This window comes from Seriola dumerili, unplaced genomic scaffold (assembly GCF_002260705.1).
Source record: "Seriola dumerili isolate Sdu_G_001 unplaced genomic scaffold, Sdu_1.0 BDQW01000331.1, whole genome shotgun sequence".
NCBI lineage: Eukaryota > Metazoa > Chordata > Actinopteri > Carangiformes > Carangidae > Seriola > Seriola dumerili.
The window spans coordinates 5,465,266-5,480,349 of NW_019174586.1; the positions used below are offsets into that span (position 1 = coordinate 5,465,266).

Genomic DNA, 15,084 nt, shown 5'->3' on the forward strand with positions numbered 1-15,084 from the left:
GGCGTAAGAGGGCAGGGCTGTTATGGTCTTCTCTCTGTAAATTGTTCAAGACTGGCCTCATAAAATAAGGTCCCAGGGTTGAGACACTGTAGGAGTCTGACTCAGGCACCGTGTGCTATAAGCAATGATGCAATAAACCTTTGTTTAGGGGAGTACTCATGCAGCATTACACTGTGATGGTCACTGAGCTCCCAGCATGGGGCCAAAGGTAAAGTCTTTTCCTGTTCCAGCCTTTTTTTTTTATTGTTTTACAATCTTTTTTTTTATTTGCATAGACCAAATGTATTGCCCCTGTTTTTTATCTTTCCAAATGTTCATTTAATTTTTATTACGTTTGGTATTAATGTCGTCTGGCATGTGGATTTACCTTCATCTTCTCTTTTCTATCTGTTTATGTTTGAAGTACTGACACTGTTCCCCTTTTTCTTTCATCTAAGCTGTTTGCATATAGATCTGCTTGCAAAGATATACCTCTGACACAAAAGTTTCCATGATTTCTTTGTGACATTTTAGTGACCTTTTGAACTAATAATCTATTTCCATACTATCTTTTTTTTAATTAGCTTTTCCCTTGTTTGTAAAAAAGTAGGAGAGCTGAATTAGCTTTTTGTCTATTCTGTTTTATTCTCTTTGAAGAGAGATAGATGAAAAGGAGGAAATTGTGGGGGTGGGGGTGGTAGCTTTCATAATGCTACTCCAGGCAATATGGAATGGAGGCTGGCAGCGTCTCTATCACCACAGGTAACTGAGCTACACCATCTACTCGAGTGTCAAAACATGTAGTATGCTGACATCTCTGAGTTAAAAATATTATCTTTTTCCATTGGTAATGTTAATTGCATTGAAACGCATAGTGGTAATAGTCTAATGTAATTTACCATGAATGAAATCCTCATCTGCCGCACTGCTAGTTTGAATAGTAGAATACTGAATTACATTTACAGGTGCCTTTCTCCATCTTTGAGATGTTAGATATGTTCATCTATGAAAGTAAAAGCAAACGAAAGAAATCAAAATATTATACCAAAGCACTTATGGGTTCTGATTGTAATAGTCACTTTAATAGCTCCATGTTCCAGATATTGTAAAGAAAGATAACTATTATAGTCATTAAATCAATATTGTATTCTATAATTCAAATGTGCCAACATACTGCTCACTCATGCAATCCAACATTTTAATGGGGTTGCAAATGCTTGGGAAATAAAACATTGGCACAGTTGTGAGTAAATAATACAAAATTACCTAGAAATGCATTTGATTATAGTAAGCTTCAGATGTACTAACAATGGCCACCACTAACAACTATTTTTCTATCAATTAATCTATAGACGATTTTGTCGATTAGTCGATTAATCTAAATTATTAATTTTCCTCCAGAAAATCTAAATGACACACTGGCACGGTCAATAAGCCCAGATTCTGGCCTAACATTTGCTCAAACAATTATTCAGTGTAAATTCTAAGGCAGTAGCAGACGACTTCATGGCTTGATGAGAGTATTTATCAGCTACAAGGACAAAAGATATTAAAAAGCTTTGTCTACTAATGACTTGACACTTCCACATGAAGTAATCATTCACATTTTTGTGACTGATCTCACTGTGTGCCATAAAAAATAATAATCACAAAATAACATTGGTTAAACAAGAATTATAGTGAAGGGATTTGAACTGTGATGTGCTCAACCTCCCAAAGTCAGCCATTACCCAGTTGTAGGAATGGGTATTGTTAAGATTTTATCTTTATCTTTATCTTACCATATCCTTATTGATCCAGCTCACACTACTACTGGTTCTTTCTTCAAAAGAATGCATTTAAAACAGGATTTGAATTGATTGGGCTGGTGTGTCTCAGCCAGTTTCTCAGTTTACAAAAATCTGCCACATTTTAAGATTTGTGGTAAAGTAAGATAATCAGTTAGACTACATACAGACAGCTTTCCTTTTAGCTTTTCATAACAATTCACTATGAGCTTAACCAGCACCATCGGGACAATCTCTTTTCTGTTTGTTCCTTGTTGAACAGGTGGTTCGATGAAGTTCTTATTGGCCTTTTACTTTTTATAGCACTTACAGTAAAATTCAGTAATAGTTGTTACCAAATCGAGTCATCTTCGAGTTATCTTTACCTCACTTGGTTCTGTGTCCAGCATAGCCTCTCTGCTCTGCTGTTTGCTCTGCGGGTGTGTGCATGCATGTGGGCGTGTGTACTGCACATGTAGCCCCACCTCTCCCAGAGAGCAGTAGGAAATAAAAATATGACAGTTAATAGTGACTGGCCGCCACAAATAAATCAATGAATGGGAAATGATTCGTCAACATAAAATATTGGTTGATGCATTTTCATAGTCGATGTTGTTGATTCTAGCCACTAATAGCTGCAGCCGTAGTGCTAACATTGCACAACAGGGTTAACTTTTAAAACCACTAAGAATGTATCATCAAAGAAATATATGAACAGTGCTAATGAGAGTCTTGAAAGTGCGAGTTCCCTTAATGCCAGAACATACTCGAGCACAAGAAATTATTGTCCTTAGTGCTCCTCACTGTGCATGTAATTTAATTGAGCTTTGGATCAATGCAGCTAGGCCTAAAAGCCTCTTTGGCATGTTAGTGTCATCACTTGAATTGAATGCACAAACTTCGACTTGCCCTTTGTGTCTTGCTACATACTGAAAGCGTCGCCTGGGGTGTGGGCTGAGTAATACTGTTGCAGATGATGACTCCAGCCCTGTCTTCAGTCTGGCTGAGTTCAGACTATGAAACCCACCGAATTGAAATGTGAAATAATTCATGATAGAGGATGTAAAGTCAGGTCATAAATCCAATGGGGATATGGCGATGTGCTACATAGGCTTAAGGAAACCTGGAAATTGAAAGGGTTTCTCCGCTCACAAGAAACTCAGTAGCCTGCAGGGCTGAACTGAAAGGAAAAAAAATACAACAACTAAAAGGAAATGAAAAATCCAGTTGCAATGATACATGCAAAACATAATAAATGAAATCAAATGAACTACTGTAAAGAATGATACCTGTTCAATTTTTAAAAGCAGGACATTCGCAGTTTGTGGTATTTACATAACAAGGACAAAAAGACAGTGAATAAGCATTGAAGTGAGTTGAGCCTTGTTGACAGTGTGGCCTTTTGTTCCTGGTGAGGACAGTTGCTAGATTGAACTGATCTGACTTTAGAGCCTAACCATTTATCTTGGTCAGTCATATCTGATCTGTGGCTGTCAAGTAGAGACGCAAGTAGAGTGCTCCTCGGAGAAATAAACTGCTTGGAGAGCTAGCGAGGGGTCTGCTTTACCTCTGTACCGTGGCAGCAGCATTTCCTTTACTAGTAAGTATACATGTTTCTCCACAGGAATGGCCAAATTTTCGACTATGAAACACATAATAAATGAGTCAACTGACAAAAATAATCAGCAGCTATTCTAATAATCAATTATATAATCCAGAAAAATGCCAAACATCCCCTTTTCCAGCCGATCACCTGTGAGAATTTGTTGTATTTGATGTTAAATTTGACATTTTATGGTTTTTACTGGTTGGTCAAGTAATGGTTCATTTAAATAATGTAAAGTAGCACTGATTTCTTGATCAAATCCCTATGTAACATTATAAAGAAGAAAACTACTCGGCCAAAATAATTCAAACTTTTATTACAGTTCTAACAACATAATATTTAGTAGATAATTTACTAAAAAAAGGCTCAATTTAGTAGTAGTAGTAGTAGTAGTGTAGGTTAAAAGATAAAATGGGGAAAAATAAATTACTTACTTTGCTCCAGCTGCAACAAAATACTGTTGGTCCTGCAGCCATATTTTCCACTGTGAGATTTTCACTTTAGTTCACCTCTCTCCAAGGATCCTCTGAAAAGATAAATAAATAAATCAAAAAAAAAAAAAATGTAAAGATTGGATTGGCACAGTTGCAGCTCAGCACTGTCACTCCAATTTAGAAGGCTGTGAACTGATCCTTTTGACCGTGTCTTCCGCTACCTGGGCCATTTCTAAGCCACAGATGATAATCCTCAAGGGGACCTCATTAAGTCTTTGCTCCAATTAAGCCATGCTCATTTTGCCGCGGCACAATTGCTCTCTACCACAGTGCACAAATCCTCCAACAGTGGATTAGGCTGATCAGTGGGTGGGATGAAAATAGCAACAGTGGTATGTCAGTGGGAGAGGTGAGCATTTCTTAGGTGTCAGTAGCCACCGCTTGCAGGTCTGGTGGTATGCATCAAACAATTTGAGTTTAGGGAAACTATATCAGATGTGAAATTATAGTAAATTTGTCACTACCATAAATATGGCCTATCTAAGTAGCTCAAATATGGCTTTGCAAGTGGAGTCACCGAGCAAGGCAATACTGCTGAACTTTGATATAGTGAGTAAATTCTAGCTGGCATTAAGACTTTTGGGGCCTAAATTTTTCTTATCCTTTTACATTTTCATAATCCAGTTGAAGTACGGATGAGACTGGCTGGATAAGTCGTCTTCACATCTTGACTCCTCACTATATGTTTCTTTCATAAAAAGATAGAAAATTTGAGTTGTCATAATCACAGTAATTTAAATTGTCAACATTAAATAAGTTGACAGACTGTTGTAATATTGACTCATCTACAAAATTGTAACTAAAACTCTACTGTTGAAGTATCCTGATGTGACCGGGTGAAGGTCATGCACAATGTATAGTGATAGTCTATATAAACAGAATATTCATAGCTTGTGTAATCTTCAACTGAATGTATTCTCAGTGTGGGAGCATGTGAATCTGAATGTTGAGTAACATTAGCATCTGTCAGCACTACATTGTGCATTATGAAATACTACTTCCTGCTTCGTCAAGTATTTTAAGTTTCCAAGTCGTGCAGAACTCAACCAGTCAAAGGAATGGATTTTATTGGTGAGCGTTCAACCCAGTGAACACATAATATTGAGCACGAAAGCCGTTGGCATAAGTTCTGAAAGGCCACATCATCAAGAACAGAACCCTGATGAGGTGATGGTCAATGGATCTGACCGCCAAATGTTTTTGCTGACAACTGACTCTACGCTCATTGAAATGCCTCACAGCAAACATTTGATGTGTTTTAATTCTTTGCTAACCCATCATTTTGCTACCCCTAAAGTGGGACATTCACTGGTACCCATATCATTAGCTCTTTGTATTCAGTATATTGTGCTTCTACCGTCAAACGCCATGAATTCTGGTTGAGCTACATTTAATGTTTTTTTTTTTTTTTTTTTTTTTTTTCAGTCAAAACACTTCATATTCTGAACACACAAATGTGCACAAAAATAACACAATAGTAGCCCAGGTGTGGCAAATGTACCTTTATACACCATGATTGTAACTGGTAAGATAATAGAGAGTTACAAGAACAAGTAAACCATTGTTTCACATACACTCTGGTTACCTTTCAGTCAGTTTCGTGTTTCATTTTGGCTGCTTTACGGTCGACTGAACATGCTGCTCTCTCCCACTCTTCTGTCAACTTGGAGAACCACAGCCACAGCAAGCATGGGCGACTGCAAATTCACCAAGCAGTGCTGGTGACACTTTAAAGACCCCCTCCAATGACAAATAATGTTTTTAACCTTGTTTAACCTTGTAACCTTGTTTTTATATGACGCAAGACATATCATGAGCAAAACAAGCAGTCAGTGCCATAGCTGACTATTCCCACCTTGGAACTGTAGTGTACCAAAAACATAGATTCAGACAGCTAGGGTTTCATATGTCACAAATAAAGGAGCCAATCCCGTAAGGGGGAGGGGCAAAAGAAACCCAAAAATGTTGTCAGTATAGAAAGCAAAAGTTTGCATTAGCGCAAGCACTAAGGCTCCTCCAGCTACTGCCACATTCTAACAATCTAACAACATAAAGAAATAATAAACTATATTTACCGTTCTAATACATCTACTAGTTGCTGATTGTAGGTGCACAACAGACTCCTCATCTGAGTCTAAGTCTCTCTGATGTTTCCTCTAACGCATCTTGACTCGCATTGCTTTTTCACCTGTTAATCTAGCAGTAGCAGTGGTGGAGGGTGGGGCGCGAGGCCTGATCCAGAACTTCTCAGTGAGGAAGTACGTGTAGATGTGCTTCCAGCGCCTTTTCAAAGGTTTTTATTATTTTTATGTGGAAAACTACTAAACAAAATTTTCATCATAGCACAGTATTTTTTACATACTTTAAAAGGTGTCGGGGGGGGGGGGGGGGACTTTAAGGGAAAGTAGCTAATGTTTTCCCAAAATGTAGCTACATTTGTTGCTATGATCTTCTGTAAAGTGTCTAAAAAGGTCTGAAAAGTCAGTTGCATGTTTTATCTAGTCACCTTGAAAGTGTTTCAACAATGTGTGTCAGTCGGCCAGTCAGTCAGTCAATAGGGCACATTCACTGTCTGAGGCTGCACCACAAAATTGAATGGCAGGAGCCCTGCAAATGCTACTCACCTGTCTTCTTCAACTGAAATGATGGAGTAATGAGCCATTCTCTGGCAGCTGTTTAGGCAGAAAAATGATCAGGCAAGACCAGGCAAGGAAAAAGAGACTGTGCACATGTTATGTGGATCTTTTCTTGCCTACTACCCTGGTGTAGTTTAGCTAATGTTCCTTCTTGGACTGACATTTCTTCAAGGATGTTTATCCTGGATCGCTGGGTATTTGTGGTCGCTGAGTTGGTTAAAGTCGTGAGCTCACTCTCCATGTCTGCTCTGATTTGTGTTTTTTTTTCTTTTCTTTCAGACCCTGGAGTAAGTGACCTGTGAATATAGTCACACTGGGGATTTTCTAAAGGACTTCCTTGCTTCTGTAAGAGTGTAGGGACATCTGACATTGGGAAGCCCTGCAGGTATGTCAAGATAAATTCATATCATCTGTTAATTGTGGATATTTTTACCTTTTTAATTAATTTATGTCAGGTTTGGATTAAAAGGTCAGTTTGGAATAAAAAGGCAACTAAATATATATGTCCAACAATATTTAGTTAAAATCCACAACAACCACATACATGCTAATCCGAGCACATGCACGCCAACTGTATTTAAATTTATCTATACAGAACTTAACTACACATTATTTGAAAGTAACTTAAGAGATGAAGCTATAACAAAAAGAAACCATAAAACAAGGCTGAAAAAAACAATGAAAATTGTTTATGTGAGTCACAGGTGGAGCAAAAGCAAATCATGTGTATTTAAAGGTGAATATTCAGCTAGCAGGCCTGATGTCACTGGGCCATCTGCTCCAGTGTTTGGGTCCCCTGACAGTGGAAGCCCAATTACCCCTAGTTTATAGTATATCACAGAAAATTAAGATGTTTGTTATCCTGAACTTGCACTTAAATTTGATTTTCAGCATTGCACAGCCTAGAATTTATAATAACACATGTGTGGCAAATGGTGAAATTGAGATATTAGTAACTATGCAATTAATATGATGAGCACTGTGGAGTAATAGATGATACTTGTCAAATTCCTCCTAACGGTCAGACTCTGCACCACCATGTCCTCATTTCTGTAAAACACTGCAGCAAGTGGGAAGAAAGAAGATTTTGGTGGAGCTGTCCTCTGGGATTTTTCTATTTTCATAAATAACATATAGACTTAAATAGCTTCACTAACCACAGTGTGAAAACCTTTACATTTAAAGAACAATCACATTCAATGAAGTTTGCCCATATTTTGCTGAACAGGGCGCGTGTTTCTTATGAGTCGTAAGAGGATGGTGTCATGACAGTTGATTTAATATGATTTAAGCAACCAAGCAATATTTGGTTGGGTGTAGGTTGCGACAACAGATACCAAAAAACAATGTCTAACGCCACTTTCAATTTGGTGTAGTATACTGACGACAGCTGATGTTGATATTTTGTTGATCTGAAGTCCTGTTGTTAAGTAACCAAAATCACAGTCTAGTTGTGAGCAACACTCAATATCTGCTAAACATCACAATGTCACTTAGCCAACGTTGGGTTTTGACAGCAACCCAATTTTCATTCCCAACCAAAATTTTACATCTGTCCAATCCGGTGCCTGCTGTGATGCTGCCCCTGATGGTCACCAAGTCATGCTAAGTCAAGTAGCTTTTAGCAAACAAGTACCTGTCTTTTGAAAACAGGTTTGGAGCTGTAGACACAGACATAAAGATAAGCGATCAAAACAGTAAATAAAAAGCAAATCCAGCTTCGTGGACGAGCTTGTGTTATTTGAATGGAAGTCTTACATTTGTAATTGTATTTTGTCAAGACAAAAAAAAAAAAAAATGGAAAAATAATTTTTGTTTCGCTGAGCCTCAGCATTGCTTCTCAATGCTTAGAGGCATCATAGTGAAATTCAAAGTGAAATTTTTTCTTACCAAAGGGCAGAGATGACAGAGAATGACTTGGAGGGTGTCGCACACATCTAGCCAACATGCTTAAGTGCCTGCCCTTAAATGCCAGTGCTGTAAGTTTCTAGTCAAACCTAATGGGTCTGGTTAAGTTTTCCACCATTTGCCTTTCATGTCACTCTTTCAATAAATGAACCGAGGGAAAATGTGGCAAGAAAGACTGGGACCGGTTGGAAATTAATGTGATCACGTCGGGGGAGGGACTGTGCTGAACGGCGTGTGGAAAGAAAATGTTTCTCCCTGAACTCCCCTGCTGCCGTGAGGCATAACACAATTAGACTTTAGATTGTTTTTTCTTCTCCCTCTGCCCATCTGATTTCTGCTCTTGCCAGGCTATTCTCTTTCATCTGCTTTATTCCTCTGTATTGTCATAATGTAGCAGACCCTGAGTGCTCTCACAGATCACTGGTACAGCTTATCAGTGAAGTGGTGCCGCTTCAAATTGGGTCCCTTAATTTAGTCTCTCTACATTCATTCTCAGGATTACACTTTGAGGGGAAAAGGCTGTAGTGTTGGAGAGGAAAGATAAACATACTCTAGGTAGAACAATCTAGACTGGTACATGGAAATCTCATGCAGGCAAGAAAGAAAACTGTTTTTGCAGCTCTGAATGTTGAAGCAGCTCTTAGCTACCTTGAAACGTCTGTCCTGCTCAATCCTAAACAGTGCTGGAGAGAGAGCAGGTTGACATCAGGTACAAATTTCTTCTCCGTTGAAGCTCATTTTACGTATATCTGCTGTTAATACAGTAAAAACAGATAATTAACAAATAAAATACATTGCAACTATAATTAATCTTCCTCCACTTTTGTATATTTAGGGGGGGACATTTAACTAAATAAATGGTAATCAGCCAATTTTGTTTCTGTCAGGGAACTTTTCATCGCTCAAATAATTTAATTTAGTGTAAAATCACAGGTCATATGTTTACACACATGCCGCTGTTTGTGACATTTTATGTTGCCTCCCCCATTTAAAGCTGCTGCCCTGTCCGCCTCCAAACCTCCTCAAAGGCTCCCATTGAAAAGACGTGTGCATAGTGGTGATGGTCGTAAAACATGAGATTATTCACGAGTTGTTTGATTGTTCACCAACCTTGATGATGCTGCCATATTTTATAGTGCACAGTATATGGACAGTAAACATTTGAAGGAGAGGTCAGTGTGTGTCTTCCTGAGAGAGGAAAAAAAATAACCATGTAGTGGTGCGCCCGCTCCAGTACTTGGTACACAGGCCTCACGGTAACTAGCGAGAGAAAGACGAGTGACAAGCTTCATTTAATGGAGCTAGCTAGCTAACGCACCAACACACACATACACCCGGGCACACATACACGCAATTCCAGTTTAACTCTCTTCCAATTATGTTACACCTACACCAGACTAATGGTGTTATCAACTAAATGTCAGCAGATAACAAAATCTATCCAAGTTTCATGCGGGAATAGTTCATTTTAGTAATACTGTACACAATAGCTTACCAGCTAAGGAAGGTGTGTCTCTGTACTTCTCTCTCTCACTGCGCTCTTAAAGTTAACCACACAGATAACTTTACATGAGAACTTTACATGAGAAAATTGTGTTAATTAACATACAGTTGCAAAATACTGAGTAATTACCTTCCTGAAGTCAAAGGCTGAAAAATCCTGTCCATAAGGTCTTGCAACAAAATTGTGTGGAGAAAGGCAGGTGTCCAGCATAACCGTTATACTCCCATCATTTGTGTAACTGTTAGGAAGATTGTGGAGATGTCGGGTCCTCCTCTGTCTGCCTGATAACAAACATCTGAGTTGACCGTCACCAAAGACAAATTTTGGTTTCTGCTGATTCACAGGAGCCATATATTTACTGTAGAATTCACCCGCCAATGAATTTTGACAATGATGCAATGCAGATCTACAGCAACATGCTGTATACAGGTTGTACAGTAAGCATTTGTTCATTATGCAGTAGTAATGCTGTGAAAACTACAGAAACTTGTTACAGTGTATTCATTCCCACTAATGCAGCCATACCCGAATTATTACCTCTATCAAAAATGTTGCTTGAAAATGATGAGTTTCAGAAACCTGTGCTGTGTCCATGTCGTACTGTTGTCATGTGGTGCTTCTATAGAGGATTTTAAGTCTCTAACTTGTAAGCTGCTTTGCAGAGTCTGAGCTTAATTCACCAAATATTTTTGGAGCAGGTCTTCTGTGTGAATCCATGATACAAATGATATTTAGTCAGAGTTAGAAATATTGTATTTGCTAAACATAACAATGGGATTGGAAATAGACCATACCTTCATAATAATACAAAACGTATCTCACGTACATGTATATTCCAAAAGAGCAAGATATACCAGATATTTGGTAGACTGCTCAGTTTGTTTTCACAATAACCATTGGAGTAGAGTGACATACAGTATGGTTGCAGCTGTGAAGGGAGTCCAACAGAGTACTTAACCAGTGTGATGCTAATTTTACTGAATTTAATGGGCATATATACCTACTGTCTGCTTCCTGCATTAGGATATTTTCCATGCCATTTTCTGACTTGTCGTCAGATGCTGATGTTTCATGTGCTGGTTTCAACATACCCAGAACAGCTGTCTTCAAATTTACATGTCAAATTGTGTTTTAGGCATTACTCATGAATGTGAGAGTTGAAACAATATTCATCTGTGGCTGCACTTTACTGGAACAAACGTAAAGGCATGATTAAGCCATTAAGGCCACATCTGCCAGCCTAATTCCTTTTTAATTTGCAGAGAACTCTGCTGTATATTGGCTACAGTGGATGTGACATTTTAATTAACCAAGGGCTGTAAAAATGATTACCATGAGGTTGCAGAGGGATACTGCTCATATCACTGTGGAGAATAGTAACCAGAGGTCCACACTGGCTACCACTGCCAAACCGGCACACCCCAGAAATCAAACTGACCTCCCTACTGTCATCACAGCAATCCGTGTCACACATTGGACAAGTAGAGGAAAGAGAGAGGTGGTGCCAAGCAATTCATTTGCCTTTGTTGAGGACAAATACAGTGCTTTAATACCAGTAAAACCAGTAGTATTTAATGGAATACTTGGACTTTACAGCTGAGGTTATTACATCAGTATATTTAAATCTATTTTAAAGACTTTTTTCCATGGTAAATCCCTCTTGAGATTTTCTTTTTTTTAATACTGCCTTTGGCATAAACACTGGGACTAGAAATAGAACTAGATTAATTTGACACACAGAATGCCAACTTGAAATACTAAACTACAGACAGAAGCCACAAATGGTGATGGTAAATACTGTATATATGTTTAACTAAATCATGTCTGGTTTGCATTGATAATTCTTTATTTATTACACGAGCACAGCACATGTTTGTGTGCAGGACCGACAGATCTAAAGCCAGTAAAGCTAGGAGTCGACATCGGTGTGGTTTATTTCCCATCAGAAGACAGGAGGAGAGATCAACGTGTTGAGTTTTGTACAATCACTGAGAACATCGGAATGCCTTTGTGTTTCATGACTCTAAGGATACTGGACACAGAAATCTTTAAACCAGACACTTTATCATATTGATTTTAATGGACAATGTGTTTTTGAAATCGAATATGTCATATTCAAATGTACGTCAGCATTAATCAACTCTCAGTCAAATATAAAACGGGAAAAGAGAGTCCATTAGTCTTCATCAGAGAGTTGCTGGTGTGAATCTCTGTTTGCTGGAAATGTATGTGCTGGCAAAGTGAATGATTTCCACTCTCCCTTCAGCATCTTGTGTCTGCAGCGAGCTGTTCAATTATACAAGGAGGAAGAGTGTGAGTGTGACTGTGCTGAGATGCTCTCCAGTACATATACTGTAAATGTGTGACAAAAGGTGTTTGAACCATAGCATTGGTGCAACAAATTTTCATATATAAATCGTTATCCTGATGAAATGTTGACAGTCAGTGAGTGTATCTGGAGAAAGAACTCCAGCCTCAAGACTTTTAAGATCTAAAAAGAGTACAGAGAACATTTAAAGCTTCATATTTACTAGTTGAAGTTAAGTGAATATGATTTTTCATGACAGTAGCGTTCATGAATATGTATGAGCAGCTGAACAACTGCTTTGGTTAACTGTGTGCTCTCTCCACAGTTTTCACGCTCAGCACTACCTTAGCACATGACTTGACATTATAATGATACATTATTATATTGTCATTATAATGATAAACATTTTCCAGTGACATTCAACAGAATCTCATGAATCGGTTTGATAAAACTTCTGTTTACTAGAATGACGGAGATATCAGACACAATTCAGGCAGCAGAAGCACTGAGCATTGGTAGCACGCAATTATAATTGACTAGGGGGATTTTAGGATTTTGCAAAACATTCTGTGCACATGCTTGTCAAAGCAGAGTTTGACTGGTATAGTGAGTGGGATGTGGCAGACAAACAAAAGAGGGTGAGGACTGTCTGAAAGCGGTGATGTGTTAGTGGAGTTGTCTGTTCTGACTAATGTTGCAAAGCCAAAGCAAAGAGAAGCACTCAGCACAGTGGACAGCTCCACTCTGTGTTGTGTTCTCCTCAGGACCTTGGGCAGCTCCCTTGGGATCTGACCGCAGTCATAGACGGCTCACCTACTGGATGAAAACCTGTGTATTTCTTTCCTTCTTCTTTTTCTTCACTTCACATGCTCACTGTACTTCTCATTTTGGAAACTGGCAGTTGCAGATGAACTAGGATTCAAGTAATTTGAGGCCCGTCTTATGAGCTGAGATTAATGGGTCAGTAAGCTAACTCTGTGTTTAACTGGTTTAGCTGGCTTTTTGGTCTCATGAACTCACTTTCTTGTGAGGTAACCATGGTAACCTATTACTAAACGGCTCCAGAGCCTATAAAGTCCTGGCTACTGGCCAATGGTTTGTCTGAAGAGATATTTTCTGGTTGGAGCTTAAAATGGACAAATGCTGCGTTCAGATTAAACTGATAATTATTGTAATGATCTATAGATTTATTGGGGAGCTGTCTGCAGGAGGGCTTGTCATAGTCACACAGAGTGTGTGTGTGTGTGTGTGTGTGTGTGTGTGTGTGTGTGTGTGTGTGTGTGTGTGTGTGTGTGTGTGTGTGTGTGTGTGTGTGTGTGTGTGTGTGTGTGTGTTTAAAATGGCCACCCTTAGGCTTCATTGAACAAACAATATTAGACAGAGAAGCTTTGCCTTTTTATTCACACAGAAGCACACATTTCACACAATAGCAGTTATTACTGAAATAAGAAGTATAATACGGATGTACCAGCTGCATTTAACAGCTTCCAAAACATGCTACACAGTTTGTGTAGGGTTAATACTTAACATCAATCATCAGAGTAAAAAAATAATAACATATAAATAAGACATATTAATGTTGCTTTCTCAGTCAGAGGTGACACCCCAGAAACAAGATGACAACAAGCTGGCTTTATTATGACATTGCTTATAGCCACAGACAGGGCCTCTAACAAAAGAAGGTAGCCAGTTCAATATTTTTTTTTCTTCAATAGATGAAATTCACTATTGCAAATGTAACTGCACCTAGGAAAATAAAAAGCAGGTATGCCAACAGTGACTGGTTCAATGTAAACTAGTGCTTTCATATTTCATTACCGCAGGCCTGATGAGCATCAGGTCGACATCATGAATAGAAAATCTTTTTATAGCCTTGGTGTGACAGCACAATATTTCATCATATCCTGAAGTGCCTCATCTGGAGCTGTCCATGCTGCATGTGACTGCCTATTTATTACAAATTACACCCCTGCGATGTGAATGCAATCATACCGTTATTGGAACATTCATGAAGTTGAATGAGCGCATAAAAAGCCCTGAGACTAGTTATCCAGGATAACCTATGTTAAGTCTAGTGAAGCTGGTGAAGGCTTTGTGTGACAGGTTCCTGTATTAATTTGGCGTTTGTCACTTGTTTTCCTGTTAACTGTTTATACACAGAGGGAAATTAAATACCAACTTTCTTCTTTCAGTATATAGCCATTGTAGAAAAAGTAGAATCTGAGTGACAGCATATGGAATCAAGTCACTCTAAATTTTCTTTCATAAAAGCCTTACATGTTTTTGCTTCTCTTGTCTGCAAATGCAAACACGATTATCCTTTTTCACACAGTCCATGTACCACAGTACCCACAGTACCATGGGTTTACTAAGCCATGCCGTGTATAGTGTAGACCGTTGTAATGGTCTCTCCTTGCATTATATGAAAATTTTCTCACCAGAGTGCTCGGGGACAAAAGTTCAAGAAGGAAGATGTGTATATCCAGGTTTTTTCAAAGCTTGAAAATACACATCCTGAGGGAAAAATGTTATGAGGTTTCAAAAGTAAATGCATTTCAAATTTTCTCCAGCAGTTCCTATGATTTTTGAAGGGAATGTACTGTAGCTTGAATGTTCTTGTATTTTTCACTATCACATTTCACTATCTTGATGTAGTGCAGTAGGATTTTATCTTACATCTTTATTTTGTTGTTGTTGATTGAAATTGTTTATGAAAGCTCTGCGATTTATACAGGATAACACTTTTGTAATTTTCCTTTTTCTCCTGTTTTCATTCATTTCACTATGAAAAGTTTACAGCCACTGATGTATGTCCTTCCTTCAGATGCCATTGTTGTTGTGACAAACGTACTGCTTTCTTTCCAACAAGACACATTATTTTGA

The 15,084-nt window shown here is 38.4% G+C and overlaps 1 protein-coding gene across 1 annotated transcript in view; it reads left to right on the forward strand.

Moving 5' to 3' along the window:
• The first annotated feature begins 6,844 nt into the window (after positions 1–6,844).
• Positions 6,845–15,084, forward strand: part of LOC111232470 (leucine-rich repeat and immunoglobulin-like domain-containing nogo receptor-interacting protein 2) — a 133,591-nt gene continuing 125,351 nt past the window's right edge. The window contains exon 1 of the mRNA XM_022760008.1: positions 6,845–6,866. The gene's annotated coding sequence lies outside the window, so the exon portion shown is untranslated. The remainder of the gene's footprint in view (positions 6,867–15,084) is intronic.